This window comes from Balaenoptera physalus (genome assembly GCF_965194825.1).
Source record: "Balaenoptera physalus genome assembly, chromosome: 2".
Lineage (NCBI taxonomy): Eukaryota > Metazoa > Chordata > Mammalia > Artiodactyla > Balaenopteridae > Balaenoptera > Balaenoptera physalus.
In genome coordinates this window covers 23,272,152-23,289,754 of record NC_138883.1, presented here as the reverse complement: position 1 = coordinate 23,289,754, position 17,603 = coordinate 23,272,152, and the positions used below count along the sequence as shown (strand labels likewise).

The 17,603-nt window shown below is 38.9% G+C and overlaps 2 long non-coding RNA genes across 2 annotated transcripts in view; one reads left to right on the top strand and one right to left on the bottom strand.

Moving 5' to 3' along the window:
• The window catches only part of LOC309655790, a 28,035-nt gene extending 26,899 nt beyond the window's left edge, over positions 1 to 1,136 (top strand). The window contains exon 2 of the long non-coding RNA XR_014260996.1: positions 123 to 1,136. This is a non-coding gene — a long non-coding RNA (uncharacterized lncRNA). The remainder of the gene's footprint in view (positions 1 to 122) is intronic.
• Positions 1,137 to 5,517: 4,381 nt separating this feature from the next.
• LOC309654754 overlaps positions 5,518 to 17,603 on the bottom strand; it is a 37,077-nt gene continuing 24,991 nt past the window's right edge. The window contains exon 2 of the long non-coding RNA XR_014260437.1: positions 5,518 to 17,599. This is a non-coding gene — a long non-coding RNA (uncharacterized lncRNA). The remainder of the gene's footprint in view (positions 17,600 to 17,603) is intronic.

Sequence of the window (17,603 nt, the reverse complement as noted above, 5' to 3'; positions counted from 1 at the left end):
TTCAGGACAGTCTTATGTTCAGGCACCTCTGCTCTCTAAAATTTGAGGTATGCTGTAAAGCCTATTGTGGAGGGCACTCCAAAACATGCAGTGGAAAAAAAAGGAGCATGAAAATTGAGGAGTGATATAGTGGGAATTGCTCATGGCCATTTTTACCAATTGGATTTAACAATGATGGATTCAAGCAGTGTACTCTATTATCCCTAAGGAAAAGATTAATTAATATCATTCATGCTTAATAGGTATTTAAGAAAACTGCAAGATTTCAGGAAGTCAGAATCATTTGCTATTCTTTCTCCTGTCTTAAGAATCATCTCTAAATGGCTGATTTCCTTGTGTCTGCCTCAATTCAATCTCAATATTTTTATGTGGGCATTTCCTGTTGAAATATTATATTTCCTAAGCGCTCTGTTGTTTGACAGAATAGACAGTCCTCTTCTCCATGAGCTCCTCTGGACTGCCTCTGAACATCCCTGCCCATTGCACACACCTTTGTCCTCTTCCAGGACCCTTTGTCCTACATCACTGCACTCCTGTCATGAGCCCCTACTGGGCACCTGCTCTTGCAAGCCCTGACCTGGCCTCATTTGAGCACTGACTCCTCGTCTATCAAAAAGGATGTGAACATTTCCTGATGGAGAAAAGGGGTGAGGTTTGGCATTAACATCTCTTTCTTATTTCCTTTACTGTGGCCCAGATCATTTAACTCATTTCGATTATTTTCTGTTTCTACAACGTTCAGCTTGTCGACCTCCTGCTACTTGGTTTGCCAGACTATACCTCAGACTACCCAGAGCGTAGATTCTGGTGCCAGACAGCCTGGATTGAATTTAGCTCTCATCTTAACTAACTTTGTGACCTTGGGTAAGCTATTTATTCTCTCTCTGCCTCAGTCTTCCCATCTGTAAATGGGAGTCAATAAGCTATTTTTATTTCATAGGGTTTGTTGTAAGGATGAAACTTACTGGGTTTTCCACACACCCCACTTTCCTTTTGTCATTGGCTCAAATGCTTGCCTCATTACGTACCTGGTCCCTAAAGGTATTTGAATTTACATTTAAATGTTTTCAGTGTCCTTGTTTCCCACAATAAACCTAAGTCTATGAAATAGGTTCAGTGTCATAGAAGACCAAGAATATACAGGTAACCAGTTGAAGTATTTCTTAAAACTGGAGATTCTTCTCTCCAAGCTTATCATGAGAGATTTAGAACCCAAACCACCAGGTAAAATTTTACTGCCCTCTGTACCCAACAGCCGAGGCAGCACAGAAAACAGAGCTGGCCCTGGGGGGGCTGGTAATTCAGTTACTCCAAGGAAGCCTGACATTACATGCTAATTTGAGAGCCATAAGGACTAGTTGTTTCAAAGCAAACTCTCTGTTAGACTGTATGAATATTCTGAATTCAAGCTGGGGAGAGGCGGTATGAGCTGGAGTTGGCCAGTAAGTTGCATGGCCTCGCCCACGTTCCACAGGAAAGAAGGAAGAAGGAAAATAAAGCATTCCCATCTGGACAAGTATGGGGAGGTCAAGGGCAGCATAAATATCCATGCAAAGTTTTGGTCTAGTTAAATAACTTTTTTAAAAGTTTATAATGTCTGCAAGTTCTAAATTTAAATTTGAAGAGCTGAAATACACACATACACACACACACACACACACACACACACACACACACACACACACACACACCCATTTCAGTTCTCGCTGACATATCCATCACCTATTACTACAAGAAACAAACAGTAAAAGCCCCTAAAATTAAAACGTTTCACTTAATGACTGGAGACATCTATCTTCAGGACAGTAATAGAATAGAAACCCTCAAATTTTTAAACTGACTGATGCTTTACAGACTCATTTTTAAGTTAATGCTGCATGCAGTGTGTCTCTTCAGTGTTTCTGCTTTTTTGGGTTTGAGTTTTACTACCCTTTATAGGTCTAGCATTAGATCTTTCTCCCCCTTTAATGTTTTCTATTTTGCAAGCCAAACACCTGTAAATTTTCTTGCAAGTCATCAAAAAAAAATTAAATAATTTAGTGTCTAATTGAATTCCTCTTGATGGCCTCCTACTGAGCAGCCCCAGTTTCCTCTTTTAGCACCTTCCTGCCCCCTTGTCCATTTTCCATTCCATATTCTGCCATAGCTTGCTATTTATCAATGATTTTTACCTAGAAATCTGTCAACCTATGTTTGATGCATACACTCATATATTTAAAGAAAAGATATTATTTTGAAATTGCCTCATAATTGAAGAGAGGAAGGAAATCAGGGAAATCCTTTTACTGCTAGATAAAAAGAGGCTGGAAGAGTAATTCCTCAGAGTATAGACCAATATAAAAGACTACAGATTTGTGAACCCCCATTGAGCATTATTTTGTAAAAGAGGGCCCTGAAACAAGCAGGAAAAATACATTTTGCTGAATTACTTGTTACTTTCTCTCTTCCCTCTTTCCGCTTCCTTTCCATTGTTCTTCTGGCTGAAACTTTCCAAACCTGGAAACCTCATTGGAAGAGACAGTCATTATTTATTTTGACAATTTATGAAGTGCCTATTCTTTGTGGCAACTACTCACTGAATTTTAAAATTAAACGTAAATTCCGTAAGTTCATCACAATGGGTAGCACTACACTAACTGCTTGTGCCACCACTGGGCATAGATTGCTCTGACAAGCCACTGGAAATGAGGAAAAAACACCATCCAGCCAAAATCTAAACCAAATAAATGTGCTTTGCGTTGGAACCCAGGAAAGGCAGGTTTCAAAAGGAACTGTGGAGGTAAAACTTTTTTTTTTGGTGTTGTCACAAGTTCCAGGACTCCTTTTAAGTAGCTGTGGCCAGTTAGTAATCTAGGATAACTTAAAATAAGATAAATATTGGTGTGTCTGTCAGAAATTTAAGGGATTGTAGCAATTACATGTCTTACACCATATAGGAGAGAGACAAACTATCTGGTTTGTTAGAAGAGTGGAAGGCAAATTTTCAGAAGAATATATGTAGATTTTGGCTTCCCAGCCATGTGGAAGTAACTGTTACAAGATGTTTCTCTCTGATGTAAACAACAGGTAAATTAAGCAAAATATATAAAACAACTATTTTCAATCATTGGAAAACAGGCAGCACAGGACTATGGTTCCTGAGAGAAGGAAAACAAATCAGCCTTTCTGCTTGGAATCAGCTTCCAGATTTTCACGGAGAGAGAAGGAACTCAAACAGATAGATCATGGAGGTTTCACTGCATTGAGGAGATAGAGATCAGAGTTCAGAGAAGCTGAGACAGCCAGAACTGTGGACATAGTACCAGAGAGAAGACAGCTACGTGGAGACAAAGCTTCAGAAATCTGCATAGGGTACCTTTGAATCTGCTATTGAATACTAAACTATGCATGCTTAAAGTGAAAATCTATTAAGCCAAAGAATTCTCAGGGTGCTATAAGCAGAACCACACCAGAGCTCAAACAAGGCTGAGGGACATTTGAATTCCAATCAGCCAGAGTGGGGCATTCAGCAGTAGGGTAAAACTAGTCCTATAGTGAAAACCACAATAGATTATTAATAAAACAGCCTAAGAAATGATGGCACTAATCTGCAGATAACTTTGAAGCCTTTCAAAACATTTTCCAACACTCTTTGTAGGAAGACACACACTAAAGACCTCAAATAACATAAAATTTACAGTGTCTAACATTCAAACACAAAATTATTAACCATAAAAAATGAAGGAAAATATGACCAAAAACCAAGTGAAAAATCAGTCAATAGAAACAGACCCGAAAATGACAGAAATGATAAAATTATCAGAAAAAGTCTGTAAAACTGCTATTATGAATATGCTCACTTTGTTCAAGAGTTAAAGAATATGAATATAATGTGAGGGGGGAAAGGAAAGATATCAGAACGTTCCAAGAGGAGATTCTAAAGATGAAAAATACAGTATCTGAAGTGAAAAATTCAGTGGGTGGGATTAAGAGCAGATTAGATAACTGCATTAGTAAAGATCAGTGAACTTGAAGATATTGCAACAGAAGCAATCCAAACTGAAATGCAGGAAGGACTAATAAACACAGCCTCAGTGACCAATAGGACAATATCTAGTGGTCTAGCATGTGTGTATATGGCATCCTAAAAGGATAGGAAAAGTGCGTGAGGGATAGGAAGAAATAATGCCCCCCAATTTACTAAATCTACAGATCAAAGGAGTTCAATGAGCCCCAAGCAGGAAATACCCACATAAACACTAACATAGGTGCACACACACACACACACACACACACAACCAGACCAAAGCATATCATACATAAATTCCTGAAAACCATGATAAGGAAATTTCGAATCTGCCAGAGGAAAAAAGACATGGCACATAGAGAGGAATGAAGAAAAGAATTACTACAGACACCTCAAAAGAAATGACACAAGCCAAAAGAAAATGAAAAACCACCTTCAAAGTGGTGAAAAAAACCTATCAAATTGGCATTCTAAAAGCAGCAAAAACATTTTTAAACATGAAGGCATACTAAGGACATATTCAGACAAGCAAAAGCTGAGAGAACATGTCATCAGCAGACCTGGATGTTAAGAAATGATAAGAAAGTTTGTCAGGTTGAATGAAAATGATTCCAGATGGGATCGTGTATCTTAAAAAAGAAAAAAAAAGAAGAATAAAAGGTATTGTAGAGGACAGATATACAGCAAGTATGAAAAGCTTTTTAATCTCACATTTAACTTACTGATATTTTTAAAGCAAAAAGATCAGGAAAGGTATCTATAACATGTAAAACTCAAATGTTTTATAACAATAGTACAAGTTGTAAAGGGAGAAGGAAATGGAAATATACTGCTGTAAGTTTCTTTTTAAAAAAATTTTATTGGAGTATATTTTTTTTAAATAAATTTATTTATTTATTTATTTTTGGCTGCAGTGGGTCTTTGTTGCTGCGCACGGACGTTTCTCTGGCTGTAGCGAGCGGGGGCTACTCTTCGTTGCGGTGCGCAGGCTTCTCATTGCAGTGGCTTCTCTTGTTGTGGAGCACAGGCTCTAGGCGCGCGGGCTTCAGTAGTTGTGGCTCTCAGGCTCTAGAGCGCAGGCTCAGTAGTTGTGGCGCATGGGCTTAGCTGCTCCGCGGCATGTGGGATCTTCCTGGACCAGGGCTCAAACCTGTGTCCCCTGCTTTGGCAGGCAGATTCTTAACCACTGTGCCACAAGGGAAGTCCGAGTATAGTTGATTTACAATGATGTGTTAGTTTCAGGTGTACAGTAAAGTGAATCAGTTATACATATACATATATCCACTCTTTTTTTTTTTTTCTTTTCCCATATAGGCCATTACAGAGTACTGATTAGAGTTCCCTGTGCTATACAGCAGGTTCTTATTAGTTATCTATTTTATATATAATAGTGTGTAATTGTCAATCCCAATCACCCAATTTATCCCTCCCACCTTTATCCCCTGGTAACCATAAGTTTGTTTTCTACATCCATGACTCTACTTCTGTTTTGTAAATAAGTTCATTTGTACCCTTTTTTTTTTTTTAGGTTCCACATATAAGCGATATCACATGATACTTGTCTTTCTGTGTCTGACTTACTTCACTCAAGGTTCTTATGTTATAGTGAAGTAGTATTGTATTATTTGAAAGTCAAGTGTAGTAAATTAAAGATAAATATTGTAAATCCTGGAGCAATCGCCAAAAACAAGCACACAAATAAAAACAAAAAATGTGGTATATCTAATAAACGAACAAAGGACAAACACTCTTAGTTATTCTGTCTGTGGTATGACTTCTCTGTCTGCCATTGGCTTGCATAATACAAAATCCCCTGTGGGCTAGCTCCCAGAGTGATAAGACGTGAGACAGGTGACGGCTTTTAGATCAAAAATCTAAATGATGTTTTAGACACTAAAGCACTTGGAAATGGAAATTTCCATCGGGATCAGTCTAATGAGGCAAGTGAAATCTGTCTCTCACCTTCATTATTACTAGTGTAGAGAAACTGTTTTAAAAAAATTAACTTCTCGTTGCACTCCCACCTACCCTCCAGAGCCCTCACATACCTCTTCTCATGGCCTTTCAGCTCCTTCAGCTGCGCTTTACTCTGTGGTTAATGTAGTGGGCATCTATTCATTCAATCAAAGTTTTTGAATGAATTCACACTATTTAGCATATAGGTTTATTATAGGGAGGCTCTTTTCCTTCTCTGTATATACATTTTCCATTGAGTCCCCAAGCTCAACTTCAAATGTTTTCTTCTGTAAGCCTTTGCCCTGGTCACAGAAATCCTCCCTTAAAACAACTTCTTTCCCCTGAAGTCCACAATACGTTGTCCCTTTCTTACAGCACCTCACTGTCTACCCTGTATTGTAACAACCTGTGTCTATGTCTCTGTCTTACTGAGCTGTGTGTCGTCCAGGTTTGTACTTTCTTCCCTCTCCAGGGCAGAGGCCTGGACGTAAGGTGGAAGGAGACAGGCTTTTGAGGTTATTTGAGCCATCATTTTACCCTTTTATTTGGGAAGTAAAAATCTCTGAGGATCACGAAAAAGAATTATTACGAGGTTACCTGTAAAGGTCAAGGTCTACTTTTACTTTTGATGATAAAACCTCACATAAATAAATAAAGCGCTATACATCCACTTACATAGAGCAAATGGAAGTCTAACTGAAGCATTAAGGAAGTTCTTACCCTCTGTTAGAGAGATTACACACTCCACAGTGAAATTGCTAGGGGAAGACACAGAGTGTGAGCTGGCGCTGGGAAATCACGTGTGCTGCTTAGAGAGGTAGGATCAGCTATCCAAGGAGCTCATGAGCAAAGCAAGCTTCTATAGTCGGATAGACTATTGGTGCTGTTCAACAATTTTTTCCAGGTCTCCTCCTTCTGGCACTTCTCCTGTCCACTGAGAGCTAGACATGGTCAGGTTACTTGCATTGCCCCCCACCTCCCCCAAAAAATAAAGTGAATAGAAACAATGTGTGTCATATCTGTAAGGAAGCCCTTAAGAACCAGTGTACAATATTCCATGTCCCCCTTCCCATTGCCCAGGGAGCAGCAAAGCTCCCCAAAGTGGAGGCTCACTCTGCCTAGGTCCTTCTGTGATAATGACACGGAACAGACATCAAGCCCCATCTCTGTGCTGTCAATTTGAGATTAAAGCCAATCCGACCTGGGTAAGAAATGAACATTTGTTGTTATAAGCCACCACGATAGAAGGATTGGTTGCTGTGACTATAACCCACCTACTCTGAATGATACACACAGAAGCCTTGCATAAGCACCCACTGAGCATCTCCTCTGAGCTTAGCAAGATGATCACCAAGGCAAGAGAGCTGGTAACCTTAGGGAGTCAACACTATAGTGGGGTATCAGCTTCACAACTAAGAATTAACTGGAGAGGATTTGTATATATCACATTCAAGAACACCAACAAAGGAACAGTAAATAAAGAAAATGCAGTGATAGATATTAGTCAGATGTAAGTGATCTAGTTCTTATACCTCAAAGCATATGCTTCACACAGGTGGTATAGCATTCTCTAAATTTTAATGCAAAAGAAAACTTTGGCCTCTACTCACAATGCTTCTGACAACACACGCATGGGTTTTCCACATCTAGAAATTCTCTGATTCTCTGTGGACACCAAATGGGTGTCCTACAATTTAATTCAGTTCTGACACCACCTGGAGTTAGTGCAGACCCTACAGGTTAAGGGCTCAGTCCCACAGGACTGTGCCCCACTTTGGATGCCAATCACAAGTAGTGGGCCCACAGGTTACCCATACTTCTGTCTGACTTGGCTGTAAATCATGGTTTTCCTAGACCTCTTCCTCAAGTTCAATAACTTGCTATAACAGCTCCCAGAATCCAGGCAAACCCTTTACTTACTATTACTGGTTTATTATAAAGGATATTATAAGGGATACAAATGAACAGCCAGATACAGAAGTAAATAGGGTGAAGTACAGAAGGATCCCCAGTGCAGGAATTTCTGTCCCTGTTGAGTTTGGGGTGTGCCACCCTCCCAGTACATGGATGTGTTCATCCACTGGAAGCTCTCCAAATTCTTTTGTTTAAGATTTCTATGGAGGTCTCATCTTGTAGGCACGATTGATTAAATCACTGGTCACTGACGATTAACTCAATCTCCAGCATCTCTAACCCCTCCAGAGGTTGGAAGGAGGGTGAAAGTCGGTTCCTCTGGAAACCAATCCCCATCTTCCAAAAGCCACCTTACTAGCCTAAACTCAGGTATGGTTGAAAGGGACTTAATTATAAATAACAAAAGATGCTCTTGGCAGCCTTACCACTCGGGAAATTCCAAGAATTTTAAAGCTGTATGGCAGGAATTAGAAATGAAGACCAAATATATACTTTCAATAATATCACAATAACACATAATATAATTGATTTGCTCGTGTATCTGTAGTACCACTTTTTGTTATGTCTACTTAGTCCCAAACCCTTCTCCTTTTCCAGGAAAATGCGCCTTGTTGGTACTGTGTAATTCCGTTTTCTGGCAATAACTGTTTGTACCAGGAGTAAGTGGATGACTTAGGCTGGGCCCAACCCTTCCGTAGTATTTGGAGTTGAGATCAGGAAATTCCGCTTTTACCTTGGACTCATAAATGGAGAGGATTTTAAAACTTAGGAACGGCAATTTTCCCACTTTCTGTTACATAGAGGTAGAAGTGAAAAAACAAAAAAGTTGGTTTTGAAGAGATAGAATGAAGCAGACATGACCAAGAGAAGCAGAAGTAAGATAAAGAATATCCCTAAGATGGCTTTCCATCCCCTTGTTCCAATACTCCAAGAGAGTTGCTTGAATTTCTGCCCCCAAATCTCACAATCATACATGAATTTTTTTATTTGAAAACTTTTAATTTTGAAATAATTTAAGACACACAAGAAGTTGCAAAAATAATATAGTTTCCCTTTGCCCTTACCCACCTGTACCTCCCCAAAGACAATATCTTACATAACTATTATAAGTAAGCAAAATAAGAAAATTGACATTGGTACAATACTATTAACTACAGACTTTATTCTGTTTTTATATGCATTTATTTTCTATTTATTTATAGTAATACGACATTTTGTCTCATGTATAGATGTATCAATTCAGGTGACCACCACCACAATCAGGATACAGAACTCTTCCATCACCACAAAGAAACTTGCTCATGCTGCCTCTTGATCTACCCTCCCCCAACCTTAACCCTGGCAACCACTGATTTGTTCTCCATCTCTACAGCTGTGCCATTCAATACAGTTATATATATAGAATCATAAAGTGTGTAAGCTATTGAGATTGGCTATTTTCCCACTCAGCATAATGCCCCTGAGATCCATTCGAGTTGTGCTGCATCAGCAGTCTGTTCCTTTTTTATTGCTGTATAGTATTCCATTGTATTATTGTACCAGTCTGTTGATCCATTCACTCACTGAAGGACATTGGATCGTTCACCTTTGGCAACGCTGATATAAATGTTCATGTGAATGCTTCTGTGCAAACCAAAGCTTTCTTTTCTCTAGGATAAATGTCCAGCAGTGCTATTGCTGGATTGTCTGGCATATGCAATATTCAAAAATGCATCTTTCCTTTAATTTTCCCACTCTCAAGTTATTTTCTTTCTTATAAACCAAGTTTTCTAAATAATGCCATGTCTGTATTCCCCACCAGAATATGAGTCATCCAAAGACGGGGCTCTGTCTTAATAATGATTGCAAACCCAGTGATGTATCCACCACAGAGTAGACATGAAATGATGTTGCTTGTTTTTTCTCTCAAAGGATCCAAGGCTGCTTGGAGTCATTTCTGGATGGATTGATCACTCACATGTCAATCACTCACATTTACAAAGAACTTACACAGTGCAGGGAACATGTGTGGTACCATTCTGAGCAGCAATTATCTGGGACTTGAATTCATGCTTCAAAAACAGCCCCATCTACTCATCATCACCCCCATCCTGATTTTCTCTTCAATGTCTCTATGCATATGGAGTATGGCCACCAGCTACCCCGATTCTGAGGTGGCTAGTTGATTATGAACCTCTTTTATTGTAAAAGGTAAATCTTTAATCGAATCTCAAGTGAAGTGAAGAACACGATGTAATAGAGAAGAATAGGAAGGACATTTAAGACATGAAGAACACAGTAGAAACTAACACAACATTGTAAAACAACTATACCCCAATAAAAAAAATTATATAAAAAAAAAAAAGACATGAAGAACAAGGTAAGCACAAATGAAAACAATCTTAACAGGAATAAAAAGATGCACAGAGAATTTGATTCCTAAAATGTACCAATTTAATGAATATTTCAATTATTAAAGGCAGCTAATGATTTAATCTTCCTCTTGATCTTCAACTGGCTGAATAAGTATTATTTTTCTTGAAATAGCAAGTGTATCTGTCACTTTTGCTACCTACAATATTCCTTTGATATCCCACCTCCTTTGCCAAATCAGAAATTATAACAGAGGGCCATCCCTATCCCCATTCCCTAATTTGCGCATAACAAATTAGATGTTTGCATAACAAAAGTTCCTCATACCTGATGCCTCCTGTACTACATATTATAGGGCCATCAGCACAGGTCACAAGCATCAAGGAACCCAGCCATGGCTGCCTTAGCACCAAGAAGAAGCTAAATGTGCCACATGTGATAATCTTAGAAACACTGACAACATGGTAGCAGTTAAAATGCCTCAATATTTTCCATTCACCATCCCTGTGTAGGGAGTTGGGAAATAAAGCGGGTGAAGGAATTTGAGGAAAGAAAAGAATGGGTAGAGACAGTGCTTAGAATCCTTTTATAGAAGAAAATGCATCTCTTTCTTTCTCTCTTTGTTCTCTGAAATTGCATGTCACATTTCAGTGATTTTAAACGTGAAATGGGTATTAGGGAAGTGATGCTATTGTCAAAAAGCCAAACAAAGGCAGGTTCAACTAGATTAAATGGAAAGCAAATAAAACACTGAAAGTGAACTCAAATCTTTTTATTTATGAAGGTGATAATTTTCTCTCCGTGTATGCACTGGGTTGATCCAGACAAGGAAAACCAAAGACATAAACTTCAACTGAAATGAGAGTCTTGTTCCCACATGAATACCCCACGATACTTGGAGGATGGCTCATTCAACAATCCTTCCACAGTTTAGGCATAGTGTTAGGGAAGACTCATTTCAGCTGTGATAGAGATGCTCAAATAACAGCAGCTTCAAATTTATTGCTCTCAGACATAAATGAAATCTGGAGATAAGCATTTCAGAGCTTGCATAGTAGCTCAGTGATCATTATATTTTATTGTTCTACCATCTTCAATACGTATTTAGCTTCCTCCCTACTGTCCAAGAGGAATTCTTGAGCCCCATGATGTCCACAATTCAGGAGCAGAAAAACCTGTAAAAGTTATCAGCCCCACCTTTTAAGAACAGTCCCTAGAATCTGTGCATGACACATCCCTTTTTTTTTTTTTTTTTTTTGACACATTCCTTTATATCTCATTGGATAGAAATTAGTTACATGGTTACATCAAGCTTTAAGGAAGGCTGGGAAATGTAGCTCATATTTTGGATGAGCATTTGCCCAGCTAACTTTCAGTGGTTCTATTATTAAAGAAGAAGGTAGAAGGAATCTTGACAGAGCAATAGCAATCTCTGCCATGGGTTCCATGCAGCAGTGATCTGTCACTTATGGCTGTCCCAAGTCCACTGAACATAGTATCTTTTTTTTTTTTCTTTAATAGTTTCCATAATTGCAAATACCTAGTGAGAGTGATTGAGAGGCAAGAAATGAGGCTGGAGAGAGGACAGAGGCCCGATTGTGGAGGGCCTCATGCATCGTGTCAAAGAGTTTGGATTTTATAGGCATTGGATTTAGATTTATCTGGAACTTAGATATAATAGATGATAGGCAGACAGACAGACATATAGGCAGAAATATAATGCATTTGATAATCAACTATGTTTAAGGTTATTTCAGCACGGAGGATGCAACAAAAATAAAATTGATGTTCGTTGCTCTTAAGGAATTTATAATTTTGTAGAGAAAATATGCCCATAACTAAAATCCAATGCAAAGTAATAAAAGTTTATAGCCCCTTTTAATCTTCAGAGAACTTCCACATATATGATTGAGTCAATGACTGAAGCAAAGAAATGGAGTCTGAGAAGGGAAGGATATTTTGGGGAAATGAATAGTTTATTTTGACCAAATAGGAATATGTATAGGGAAATAGTGGGAGAAACCTAATAAAATAAACTGAGAATATATTGCGGAATATATATTTCCCTGTTTGTGAACATTTAGAAACAACAAACATAAGACCTGAGGATTCCTAAGTACATACATTATAGCTTGCTTGAACTTATTAAATCTTTACTAAGCCAGATAATATATCAGATACTGAGGACTTCAAGCCTCAGAAAGACCCAGTGGCGCCCAGGCATGTAAATAGCATTAAGGTCAGCTGTGCGAGGTCATAGAAAACTCTGACCTGACTGCTCCAACCCTTCCACTGGCTCCCAAATAGTAACCAGGGTAATTGCAATCTGTCTCCAAATATGCCTATTGTTTCCCTTATCTATTACTGCATAGCAAACCACCCAAAGAGTTAATGTCTTAAGACAGTAGCAATATATTATTTCTCAAGATTCTGTGGGTACTTAAGATTCACATGGTGTCAGCTGGGGTGATAAGAAGACTAGAAAGTCCAAAATGATCTCCTTTATATTGTTGATAGTTGGTACTGACTGCTGACTGAGCGCTCAGCTGGGGCTGTCAACCAGGAACCTCAATTTCCATCTACTTGGGCCTCTCCCTGGGGCTTCTTGGGCTTCCTCACAGCATGGTAGTGAGATTCTAATGCGTGTTCCTAGTGGCAAAGGCAGAAGCTATAGGTCTTTTAAGGACCAGCCTCAGAAGTTGCACAGCATAATATCTGCCTCATTCTTTTGTTCAAAAAAGGTCATAGGGGCATGCCACATTTAAGGAGAGGGGAAATATATATCCAGGGCTTGATAGGGGAGCAGGAAGATCATATTGCAAAGAAGTATATGGGATGGAAGATACTGTTGCAATCATCTTTGTGAAAACAATCTACTACTATCCTCTAGCCATAAAAATTCATATTCCTCCCACATGAAAAATATTCCCATCCTACCCCCTCCAAAATCTCATCCCATCTTAACATCAGGCTCAGACTCAAGGTCCAAAATTTTTTCATCTAAATTAGGTTCAGTTGAAAATGAATCTTCTTGGGTGTAGAAACCTATGAACTATCTACCCCACTCCTATGCCCAATAAACAGTGGGGAGATGGGGAGAGGATAATCATAATAAATGTCCCCATTCAAAAAGAGGAAACAGGAGGCACTTCATGGTCACTTGTTTATATATTATGACATCCAGCCAGGCACATCTTGCTAAGCCTCCCTGCTCCAGAATCAGGAATGGACATAGATTAGGACCAAGTCCTGCTCCCTCTGAATGATTCTCCTTGGTTTTTGGCTCTACCATCTGAACTCCAGTTTATCCCACTAAATCAACCTTTCTTTTCCATAAGGAATGGCCTGGTTTTGTGGTTGAGAAGTTTTCTCATCCTGCTTCCTGATCATAGAATGTTAGGAATCTGGAAGTCTTGTTTAATTTTGAACAATCTCAGTCCTTTTTAGTCTAAACCAGCATAGATTCTGCCTCGCAATTCTTTCAGAATCTTTGCAGGTTTCTTACGACTCCCATCGGGGTGAGCATCCTTGGACATAAGCCACACACAATAACTGAGGTTAGCATCTTTTGACCAAAGCCATACACGCTTAAAGATAGGGTTCTTTCAACCTTGGGGAAAGGGTTAGGGTGCTACGGAACACCGCCCCTGAAATTTTTACAAGTCCATTTCTCCACCTGTAAGGGTCTATAAATCATGCCCTTAAAACTTTTACAAGCTTTTTTTTTTTTTTTTTGTCTAGCTGAGAGCAACTAAGAGGCACAGTCTTTTTAATTTTTATAAGGTTTTAATAATCTTATAGACACATCCTTGACTTGGCCTTGACCTGACAACACAGTATAGTAGCATCATCCTGCCTTTGATCTTTTCCCAGAGTTATTTCTTACTTTGCCAACTTGTTGCCATGTGGAGAGGCTTGGAATGAGAAACAGTTTTATTTTCCATCCTTGAAACTTACAGGTTGGAAAATTTTTCTCTAAATTCTGCTTGAAATCCAAACTGTTTCTTTAGGTCTTCATTCTCTTTCATCATCTCCATTATCAGCAGTTAAATGAAGCCAACTGACACTTTCAAAGTTCTGCCTGGAATCACTTTTGCCAAATCCACAAGTTTATTAGTTATCTTTTCTGTCATCCGTTTTGCAGTAAGTGACAATGTTGTCAAATCTTCCATCACTATAGAAGACTGGTTGCCTTTCCTCCAGCCTCTAATAGTAATTTCCTCATTACCTTTTCAGCCTCTACTAAGTCTCCTTATTCGTCTTCATTCCTCTACTCACAGTCCAATCTCAAAGCCAATGCTATGTATTTTAGGTTTATATTATAGCTTTACCCCACTGCTATACTGTTCCAAAACTTAGTTGCTTAGAGCAATAAAAATTTACTGTATATCAAGACTCTGTCAATTGACTTTTCTGTTTCCTATGTTGTTGGTTGAAGTGCCATGATGGATGAGAAGTCAAAAATAGCATCACTCACATGGCTGGCAGCTGGTGCTGGCTGCTGGTTGATAGCTCATCTGGTGGTGTCCACTGGAGGTCTTGGTTATCCTTAACATGGGTCCCTCCACATATCTATTTGGGCTCCCTGACATGTTTTATCACATTTAATTTGTCTCTTACTTTAGCATCGTGAGGTAGATATTATCACCCTCATTTATATTATTCAGTTATTTAGCAAATAGCATCAATGAGTAGCAGCTGTATGCCAGGAACTATAGTGATTTATGAGAATAAAAAGTCAAGGAAGACATAATTCTTGCCCTAAAGGAGTTTATATCCGGTGGAGGAGATAATCAATGATTATAATGCGAATCATAAGTGGAGAAACAGAAGTTCAAAAACATTAAGTAAATTGCTCTTCATCTAATAGTTGACTCAGATATGAACCTAGATCTGCCTGACTTCAAAGCTATGCTCTTTCTGTAGCACAACTGAGCATTTAGAAAGTTAATATACATTTCCAGACCAATGGTAATGAAGATTTGGAAGTTGGAAATGAAAAAAAGGATCAAATGCAAAAATATTGCCCAAGCAGAATAGACAGGACTTGATGACTACTTAGATAAGGCCAACAGAAGAATCTAAGTTTACTCCCATAACTAAAGTTAAGGAATCAGAAGGAAGGATTGGTAGTAAACAATGATTCCATTTGTTTTATCCATGTTGAGTTTGAGGAACTAAACAGATATACAGATGTTATCCACCAGCACGGTAAAGACAGAAAACTTCCAATCATTTATTCAAACTTTTTTGAGCACCTTCTATATGTCTGGTCCTGGGTAGGTGAACAAGAAACCATATCCCTAATGTCAATGATCTAATCGTCAAGATGCAAAGACAGTCCTACAGGAAAATGATTACACTTTGATGTGATAAGGACCACAATAAAAGTAAATACACAAGTCAGTGCAAGGGAACAAAGAAGAAAGTAAAGATGACACTAGGGAAATTAGCTGCATATGGGTGCCCATTCCACCAAGGTATGGACATAACTGCTAAGGGAAAGAAAGGAAGAAAATGGCCAAGGACACTCGTTCAAGTACAGATTCAAAGAAGTAGATATGAGGAAAGTCCAAGAAGTAGGAAGAGAATCAGCCACAGAAATTAAGGGCAGATAGCATTTCCTAAAAGACACGCCAATCCAGGCAGAGTCAGAGGCAGCCCAGTGGAACGAGATGTGGTCAAGAGCTTTAATATGCAACTGATGTGGGGCAGTCAAAGAGGATGAAGACCAAGAAGAGATGACTTTATTGGGCTTGAATTCAATTCTTTCTTTATGTTGATATGGAAGTCAGATAAACTGTGATAATTCAATCTTTCAGAGACATTAAAATGACTTCCTGACAAACAAGTATATTGGTTATATAGCTCTATCATAATGACTCATATCCCAAGAAGGGATAAATGAACTGTACGCTGAATGAGAAGGAAACACTTAGCTAAGATAATTAAGTTAGCTAGGCTTAACTGAGGGTTCAGAAGCTCCAAAGTTTGGAATGTAGATGGTAGAGGATAAGCTTATTTTCCAATATGGAAAGATAATTTCAGGTTAAAAGCTGAAGAGGTCTAAGGATTTAGTATCTGAGCTGTCCCATTTCAACTTCTTGTTCAGTCTGAAGAAAATTTCATCATAAAAATAGAAATAGCTAGATGTTTGGAAAGTACAGGGGAACTATTCATTTTTAAACCTTCTGTTCCCTATAAGAACCATTTAACCAATACATAAAAGCACCTATAACAGGATGTTAAAATGCCTTTTTTTTTTTTTTTTGGTCTCAGTTTCAGTTAAGACTCCAAGGACTAAGAACAAAACAATAGGTGCAAAATACCTCTACAATCTAAAATGAGAAGAATACTTGCAAAAGAAGTATTCTGGAATTTGCCTCGGCAATCCTTAGTATCAGGACTGCCTCAAGGATATTTAAAAGGTTGGAGAGGCTAAGAAAGAGGACAATTTTTAGAGAGAATTTCTTTGGAGAAAGTTATTGGAGTGGAATGGAATTCACTGCCAAGTCAGACTCACACACACCTCAGCACCACGAGGGAAGAGAGCAGAGCCCTTACCGCAAGCCCAAAGTGGATATGAAGGAGACTACTCAGAAAATTTGACCTTTGTCCCTAGAAACCTGTGAAATGCACAGACAGATGCCACACCCACTTCAAGAAAAGTCCAAATGTGGGAAGTGGTGGAGGCCACACTGGTCGATAGCATCACTCAACCCCATGTTTCCTAGGGATTAACTGCGGGGCTCAAACTGGGAGCCAGTATGAATACCACCCAAGGGGGCTGTTTACAGGGAGGATGGGACTCCAGCAGAAGAGACCACAGGATGTCCATGGTCTGGGGAGGAATTATAAGCAGACACCAAAATGAGAAGCATTGCCTTAACCACAGAGGTTCCCACTGGGGAAATCTTTGAGAAACACATAAAAGCTCCCCAAGAGATAATGAGTCAGCTTTGGACACCTGCCAGGCTCAGAGATCAGCAAAGTGAGATCATGACTGTGTGACAGAACGAGCCATGTTTAACCTTTCCTGCCCATGACATACCTTCTTCCTCTCACTATTGCCCTCCTCCCAAGCTACTCCCAAATTGCAAGAGGAAACAGTGTAGTCGGGTGAAATAAGAGCTTTAACCTCACATAAAGCTTGGAGTCTAGATTATTACCATGGTCTGGCCATTTTAATTCTCAAATAAGATTGTTATTGCATTTAGAAGTACAAGAGAATTTTTTTTAGTTAGCTAAGAGCCATGAGAACTGCCCCAGCCTTTACTGAAGGCCTAGGGAAGAAAGAGTCTACACAGGTGTTTTAAAGGGGCAGTGTTTTGTTTTGTTTTTCCTTTATTCTCATACTCTCAAACGTTCATACTCT